Raw genomic sequence first — 9,764 nt, 5'->3', positions numbered from 1 at the left:
TATATTTTATATTTTCTTTATATATTTTTTATTAAAAATCTATTTTTACTTTTCTTAAAATTTAATTCACCGCCAATATAAAATCACAAGTATCTCCAAGCATATATTAAATGAAGAGAACGTGTTGGAGCGGCGCGTGAATATGTGAAACCTCAATTTTACTCCGTAAGTCCGTGAAAGCTTATAGCCCAAAGCCAAGGCGAAGAGTTGGGTTGAGAGCAGCTGACGTGGTCAACACCGTCTGGACTTGGACCTCACACGTGTCGTCATCCCAGCTCAGGTTCGTGTACTCTTGCTCTTGGGGTCCCATTTCTCCAAGTCTCGTATATTGTCAGGTTAAGTAAAGAAAGTTTGTGGGGCCCCACACTCTTCGAATTTTCTATTTTAGGAAAAGAAAAAATAGACACAAACATCTAAAAAAAACGCAAAGCCTTTAGCTTTTTACCCAACTTTGCCAACCTAAACTTTGAGGTATAAACACCACCTTTAATGGTTGGCGGTGTTCGAGAAAAGGGCATTTTATAGGGTAATATTATATTAAAAATTTCATTAATTATTTTATAACAAAAGCCTTTTAACAGATTTATTAGAAAAACATCATTCAAATTGTACACGTAAGATTATTTCAAGTCCTATTCGGCATGAGAACATGTCTCACTATCCACAAGGCGCGAGGAGCGTTCGACGTGGACGATCTTTTTAGATGATGTAATTTAATATTAATATTTAATACCTCACATTTTGCGTAAAGTAGGGTTTTCGAGAAAATGAACCACCTTAAAATTTATCGCGAGTGGTATTCAAGGTACCTTACTTTTTCCATAGCACGAGGTCTTTTCAAATTAACTTAATCATTTTATTTTTATTACATTGTATTTAATAAAATTACATAACATCTACATTTTATTTTGATTTACGTAATATTTGGTGTAACAACATTTTGAAAAAGTAGATTCTATTGCAAATAGATACTAATAACATCAATAATATTAAACATGTAGATTATTATATAAATATACACTAATAATATTGAACATGATAGTCACGTACAACTTGAGAAAACAAATTTGCTTCACAATTCCAAAAAAAAAGCATAACAAGTGCATAGAGTGTCATAATGTTGGTGCCAATGTTGGAGGTCTAAATTACGCGCACAGTTGGTTGGACAACTGCAGTCTTCGATTTGTTATATGAAGGCAACGTGGTGATGATGCCATAACTGTAAATGTAGAAACGGGTTTATTTTCGGATGAAGAACAAGTAAATTTATTTTCGAGAGATCAAGAGCTCTCACGATTCGAAGTCATTCATCCCTCGATTCGCCCCCAAAACAAACTAGAATAAGGCCATAGACATATATGACGTTGATGTTACATCCATCGACTGTTTGCTTCAATAAATATAGATCGAAGAATAATTTTTTCCACTAAAAAAAATTAAACATGCCTTCTTTATATTAAGCTTCAGGATTGTTAACATGAAGGCATATTTGGTGAATCATCTTCTCAGGTTGAAACCATTGCATGATGCTAATATTTTTAATGGAAATGTTCTTGAAAATGTAGTCCTGATTTGTAGCTTTATGAAAACTCTTGCAATTCAACTATGCGTTGACGAAATCGAGGACAGAGTTAGAAGCAACATGATGTAGAATTTTTGTTAAGACTTCTCTCAGAAATTCGACAAGATTAAAAACATTTTTTTTTCATTTTGCTTTGAAACCGGGTTAGGAAACCTTCCAAAATGTGCTCATATTTATAACAAGCCTTGCACACGACCCAAAGCGAGGATTCGATGGACCTCGTGATAAGATGCGTATTAGTCATATATTATATGATATTTTCCTCATACTTGAATAACTAAAATTGCTTAAATAATGGATTTTGATTATATTTCGTATTTTTTGGATTAGGTTGAAGATTTAGATTAAACAAGTTCGAAATCCAATGAATAGCATGATCTTCACGAAATCCTCCAAAATTCAAGAAGTTGGCAAGATAAGAAGAGGTTTTCGAATAAGGCGTGGGCACAACTTATTCATCCTGAGTTATCGTAGAAGAAGTCTACAGTTAAGGCGTGGGTACGGCTTACCAATCTGTATAACCCTAAATTAGGGTTACAAATTTACAAGGGAAAATGAGTTTAATGACGAATGAAAGACTCTATTGAATTATTCTTATCTTTAGAGAATGATGAGGGTATTTAAAAATCCCTATTTTGGTGGGATTCAATTTTGATAAACTTCATTATCTAGAATAGGGCAATCCTTATAAAAGGGGAGCTAGGGTTTTCATAGTTTGAACAAGTTTTTTTTCTTTAGGATTATTTACAGACTTCATCTTTATTTTATTTTGGGTGTTGTTTTAATTATGAGTAACTAAATACTTTTGTTCCAACTGAAGGATAATTGAAGTTTTGGTTCTTCAAGGATTATGAGATCTAAATAATTTTCATAGTTCTTTTACTTCTTCGATATTTATATATCTTCTGTTTTATTAAGAATTATTGTCTTAATTAATTGTGCAAGGCTCGTTGTTCAATTATCAAGTTGATAAATTGCCATTTAGAACTTTAAATCTGTAATTGTTTAAACATTTTAATATTAGTGGTAAAATAACATAGTTGATTCTTGATTATGTTATGAAGGTATATAATCTAGTCTAAATAAATAGAGTTTGCATATTTGTTGGCTAGAATTGGTGGTCTCTCTAGTGGTTAATGCTGTTGGTGGATTAAATCTTAAGCGCTTGTCTAGAGTTGTTCATTAACAAGGGAAATAATCAAAGAGCTTGCCTTGGTTATCAAGAAACTAAGGAGAGACAGGTTGTTAGAGCTTGCCAATAACCATAACCAATTTAATGAAAAATAGAAGATTTTATCATTGCATCTATGATCAATTCTCTGAACCAATTCTAAAATTATACCTTTAGTTGGATATTTGCTTGATATTAATTTCTCTAAATTCTTTGTTGATTATAATTGCTTTTTTTTTTATTTTTTCTCAATTTCAAAACCCCTTTTCTTTTCTTTAATTTTCATTAAAATATGTCTACCCAATCCTTGTGGATTTGACCTTGCTTATCGCTACTACAATTTATATTTATAAAAGCAAGTATTATTATTTATTGGATTCAACACCCACCACCTCGTTTTTCCCAGGACGTGAGTTACACATTAGAAAGGAGCGAAGTTTTAAATCGAATAAAAACAAATGGTTTAGACGTAACTCACGTTCCACAAGAAGCGAGGTATTAATTAATGCAAAAAACTTAAAATCAATAAATTTGTACCAAATATGGAGTTATTATTTTTTAAAAACCCCGAAGCTAAAAAATGAGTTGATAGAAATTTTCGTTGAGTAATTTGGGATGATAAACGAAACATTTGTGAAATGTTTGAGGTTACAAGTGTAGTTTGCAACTTATATTTCAATTGAAATTGATGTGAACACATGAGAAATTGTAAACGGGGAACGATTTATGAAAATAACTTAAGGGCTTTTTACATTTTAATTTTAGCACACAATAGGGGAAATGAGAAATAGATGTTGCCTTCCATAATAAAAGGATATCGCCGCGTCAGAGAAACGCAAAGAAAAACTTCATCTTCTTTCTTCGTGTAGTCGGTATTGAGAAGAAAGGAAAAAACTAATAAGGGTTCTTCAAAAGGTGTTCACCTATACCTAATTCTTGGAGGAAGAGTTCGAAAGGTCCAAACGAAAATCTAGATGCCACTAGAAGAGGATGCTTTAACATTTTTCTTGGTACCTTCAGTACAAAATTGTTGAAAACATTTTGATGTTTCGATATAAAAAATTAAGTTAAACGAATTTTAAGATTTTACAAATGATTTTCTTAGTATATTCTATTTAATTACTCGAATATCAAAATATTACTCCAAGTATTTCAAGAACAAATTCAAACCTTACTAAATGTGTAAAATTATATTTTATACTTAATCTATTTTTGAAACAATTTTCATAAAGTATTTTGAACCAAAATCAAGCCTAAAATCAATTTTTCAAAGTGATGCACCGATGCACCATGGATTAAATTGAACATCGAATGCATTTTATGCATCGATGCACAAACCATGCATCGATTTTGTTATTATTGGGCATTTTACCGGAAATGTTAAGAACATTAATGATTTAAGTAGAAATAATAATGTTTCTGGTAATTTTTACAGAAACTATTAAAATAATAATAATAAAACCGATAGCGTATTTCCTTAACCCGTATATTAAAACTATCACACGTGAGACTTTCCCCTGTAAAAGATGTCCACGTGAGAGCACCTGCCATTGCCCAAATTCCTAAGAGCAAGCATGCAACTTTGCGATGTTTTTATCGAAATATCATCCTTACACAAAATAATTATCTGTCACATACCATTTCTCAAAATATTACAGATTTAATATCCTTTCTGATACGGTGGCAATAAAGCATGGATCGTCATCCGCGCCTTAACAGCGTTCTATCCGAGCTGGCGCCACGTAAAAGGAAGACGCAGATCGTCATCCGAACCTTCGTGGGATTCTGACACGTACGAAAGGCGCATATCATGATCTGCTCCCATCTTCAAACTATCTGTCTCCCACATTAATTATCACTCGTCTCCCCCTCCCATCTTAACTATCCGTCTCCCACATTAATTACCACTCGTCTCCCCCTCCCATCTTCCTATAAATACTACACCGAACACAATCTTCAAACAACACTCAAATCTCAAATTCTCTCATTCTTCCTATTATCAATCTTTATATTCAGAAGGTAAAATATTTTCTATTATATTAGAATTATTTAATAATTTATTATTTTATTAAATTTTATTATACTATTTTTATTACTTTTTGCTGTTATAAAATGGAAGACATGTTGCTACATTTAGATGATAATCATATCTTTAGGCATTTTATCGATACGATAATAATTTTGAATTGTGTTGTTATTTTAATTATTGTGAATGTTTTATTTATTTAATTTTTTTATTAACTTATATTTTAATTTGTAAACTATTTATTAAATTAGGAGGGAGATCATATATTTGATCCATTCATTCGTAACGTTAAGTTAGATATATCTACTCATGTCTGGCCATATTTGGCTGACGTTAGATTCGGTTACGTAGCGAAATATGAATGGCATTGTAACCTTGAATCCAACCTTATTTCTGCATTGGTTGAAAGGTGGAGACCAGAGACACACACATTCCATCTTCCGTGTGGAGAGTGCACGATTGCGCTAGAGGATGTTTTCAAACATTTGAGGCTTCCAGTAGATGAAGATGTAATTTCTGGGGTGGCGGATAGTGACTGGCATTTCGTGTGCGAGAAATATCTTGGAGGTGTCCTGCCTAATTTCAACGGTGGTCGAATACTGTTAAATTGGTTGGATACAACTTTTAAACATTTGAGTAGCGACGCCTCTAAGGAACAGGTTAAAATGTATGTTCGGGCTTGCATATTACAGCTCATAGGAGGGATCATGATGCCCGATAAATCACGCAACCAAGTTCATTGTATGTGATTGTGTCTCATCGTAGAATTTTCACGTTGCCAACACACACAGTTGGGGCTCTACAATTTGGCATTTCTGTATAGGAAAATGTGTCGATCAATTGATTATCAAAAAAATGCTATCGGCGAATGTATTATTCTTCTCCAGTCTTGCCCTTTTTTATGTCCGTTCGTGAAAAACCCGTTGGTCTTCCCGCTATTGTTGAGGTAATTTCATTATTGAATCCGTATATAATGAATTTTTTTCATTGAATAGGTGGTTAAGTGCAAGAAAAAATCATCGGGATTTACCAGATGAATTGAAAGAAATTTGGCTACTCGTTGTTCAGAAGGCTAGTATAGAGACATGTATTTAAATTTTATTATTTACTTTTAATTATCATTATATAATTAAATTATTATTTTGATAAGAATTATATATATTTGTTTTAGTTTCAATGGGCTCCTTATTCTACTGAAGATATGAGGATTTGCATCCTACATCCCTTGAGAGGCCCATTAGATGTTTGAATGGTGGTGGTCCCTTTGATATGTTATGTTATTGTCGAGTAACATCCTACTGATCGCATGCTCCGCCAATTAGGTTTCGTACAATCTATACCGGAAGTAGCTAAGAATCTCGATGATATGCATATCATCGATAGACGAGGCAAAATAGAAGTCGACTGGCTGCTGAAGTATATTGAGTGAGTAATAATATGGAAGGATCGACGTGGACACATTCCTCATATGGAACCCACTTGTGTGGATCATTATTCGATTGCGGATGATTATTATGAGTGGTTCAACACAAACAAGAAACCATTCTTACTTTTTAAGGGAGCATGAGGCAAGAGAATTAATCGGCACCGAAAAAAATGACTACGGTCACAAAATCATCGCCCCCCGACTCGTGGAAGGAGAGCAGTCACTTTTGACTCGTCCTCAGTTGCAGCACCGGTACCATCGCAGCATCCACCATCTACACTGGTGTACATTCTGCAACCGTTTCAGATGACACTGCAGCCATATCAGATGGTACCATAACCATTTCAAATGCCACCGCAGCTGAGTTAGATGTCACCGCTTCCATATCATATGCCACTGCAACCATATCAGTTGCCACCATAATCGATTCATATGCCATCGCCGAAGGGTTTTATGACCCCTCTTGGGGGATATTATACTTTTATGCTTGTATATCCAGTATGGGGTTCATATGTTACTTATTTGGCAAGGTGAAGGTGGACCATATACACAGACACCTCTGGTGCAGTTTTTACACTCATCGATGTCGGAGTTTTCGCAGTTTTCATAATTTTTTATGAGTGGTGCGATAGTCATTCATACACCTCTAGGGTCCTTATTCTATGGAGGAGCTACATTATCATCCGTCCTTCATCAATAAAATGTATATTCTTCTTCTTCTGATGATGATGATGATAAGAGTGTGGAGGAATAACAAGTTATACGAAGAAATCCTCATTGACACAGACAACAACTACTCTAAAGAACACATTCAAGACGCAGACATCTATAGAGTTGTTTAGTTTGTAATGTTATTATTTAATTTTGTTCGTTTACTAGCAATTGTAAAGTTTTTATTTAATTATGGACTTTTTATTTATTTTGTTTATTATTTAATTGTTCGATTTGTATCGTCTGTATTTAATGTTTCTATTTAGTTCTTCTTATTATTTGAATTGTATCATTTTCTTGTATTTAGTTTGTAATGTTTTTATTTAATTTTCACTTGAGTAGCCTATTACTCGGTGATGCTCAAATGATTGATATGGACAACTATTACATCATCACAACATCAACGGTTACTTGATAAAAAAAGAGATGGACATTTTTCCTATTGTGTCATAGGTTTCTACAATACCCACATCTTTTGTTTTCTTTGGACATCTATTAAATATCCATATCAAAATGAATTCGAGTGGATTTTGGACGACTGTTCTCCCTTAATAAGGATGGATCTGGTACAATCGAAAGCCAATTCTGAACCTCATTAGGGTCTTTCTCATTACCTATGGGGGAAACTCAAATTTATATTCCTTAAATACTTCTGAAAGTATGTATACAGGTTCCACAAAACGGTTATAGTCTTGACGGGTATGAGAGCAAGCTGCTATAACATAGGAGCATAGATACTTCAGAGCTTGAGAAAACCCACAGTTACACACATATCTCGTAGATTAACTCTGAACGAGTTAGTTTGAATCCCTTGAAGAGGTCATGACATCTCTGTGACACGAAGTAATTCATGGGTTCTAGAGAAGATTGTTACATACATTTCATTTGATGTAACAATTCCTTTTTGTAGATCTACAACTAATCTTGGGTAATAGACATGAACATTTTGCATCCAAGTTTGAGCTTATCCCCCAAACTTGGCAAAAAGCGCTCCCAAAAGAAAATACGTTGTTTTAACCAAAACCGTTACTAGTAAATGACATGCCTCCTTTAACGTCGAATTGATAGCCTCAACCAAGTTGGTCATCATGTGTCCATATCGATATCCACCATCATATGTATTTTCCCATATTTCTTTGTTGATGAGATTGATGTAATTATATCCTTCCTCATTATTTCCTCGTAAATCTTGAAGCATGAACTCAAATGTTTCAGGTAATAATTTGTAACCTGAGCGTCAAATATAAAACTTACTATTAAGTTTCCATAAAAAATGAAAATGATTGAAAAATAAACTTAGGCATTTTTACATACCCATGCGCACAAGTAATTATCGCTTATAATTCTTCTTAAATTTTCCATGATAGTTAGCAACAACGTGTCGGATACAGTACCGATGTTGGACATAGGGTGGTTTCCACATTAGATCCAAATACTCCATTGTTCTTTGATCCCAGCTCCGTGATCTGAAATGAAACAAATTTTTTCCATCGTGGCAACATGTAAGTGTAAGTTTTTGAGGGAAAAAGCCCAATAATATGTATCTTCTCATTCAACAAGGGAAAAAACAACTGGAAGAATGTTGCAATTATCATCTTAAACAACTGTTAATAGTAAAATTTGCTTGTATTTTCCATACAAGAACGTCCTATCAATTTGAACCATGGGCTTGTAGTATTTCACAACATTAATGCACTGTGGGTAAGTCCAAAAAAGCCGGTAGAATTGCCATCGATCGCGAAGAACTCGATCATTGTGGTATGCATAACAAGTTTCAAAATCAACAATTATCTCATGATTCAATATGCATACTCCCTAAACCAACTTGGTAGTTCGTTGTAAGATGTATCACACTCGCTGTGAAGTTTTTTAATGACATTATGCTTTGCCTTCCATACTTCCCTTTATGAGACGGTGTACCCATATTACGATTGTATAGATGAAATCAACACTGCAATAGCTATATGGGAGTTTATTTTGACCATGGGCATGATGGCTTGGCAGGTAATGTCGGAGTCTAAGTTGGAATGATCCTGGTTGATCCATCCAACACAGTATGTGTGAGGACAATTGTATACTGTTAGTTCTCATATATTGTTTTTCCTCTTTCTATTCGATACACAAACCATCCAGTTGCACCCTTTATCACGTTGGACACAGTTGCAGACATACTATTTGGTGAAGGAACGGTCAACTCTAGACTGAACATAATTACAAATGTTGTAATTCTTAATTGCCATCATCGCTTCTTCTTTGGATGAAAACTTTATTCATTTATATAACTCACCATTATTTATTGATGAGTTAAATCCGTAGTCACAAACATTAGGCATATTCGTAAATTCTAGCCCGTACATTGCACCATAGTCAGCTTCATACATGTGTGCTGGAGGTTTGGTGTGTATTGTATTTGTGGAAACTTCATATACATCATCATCATCAGAGTCCATGTTGAACTGCGGTGATTCTGGCTGAACAAATAGTCCAGTCTCAACATCATCCACACCTGGCTCACGAAAAAGTTCTTTTGGTGGAGATGAGGGTTTCTTCACGATGCTGACATTTAGTTTGAACAAGCTGGTAGTTGAATCATTCCCCTTAAACTTGAAGGCATATTGACATTGAGGTCGAAGAAGCTCGTAGTTGAATGCCTCCCTTTGGAACTTGAAGGCATTGTGTCAAATGGGTACTACACCGATTGCTGTGTTGTGGGCATCTCCATATTCAGGTCAAAGAAATTGGCAGATGAATGCCTTCCCCTTGAACTAGAAGCGATGTTGCCACATGGATTGTTTGTGGAGCCACCTTGGTACAGATCGTAAGAAGATGCTGATTAATGTCTCCCCAT

This window comes from Hibiscus syriacus, unplaced genomic scaffold, assembly GCF_006381635.1.
Source record: "Hibiscus syriacus cultivar Baekdansim isolate YM2019G1 unplaced genomic scaffold, ASM638163v2 tig00110419_pilon, whole genome shotgun sequence".
Classification (NCBI taxonomy): domain Eukaryota; kingdom Viridiplantae; phylum Streptophyta; class Magnoliopsida; order Malvales; family Malvaceae; genus Hibiscus; species Hibiscus syriacus.
This window is presented reverse-complemented; position numbering follows the sequence as displayed.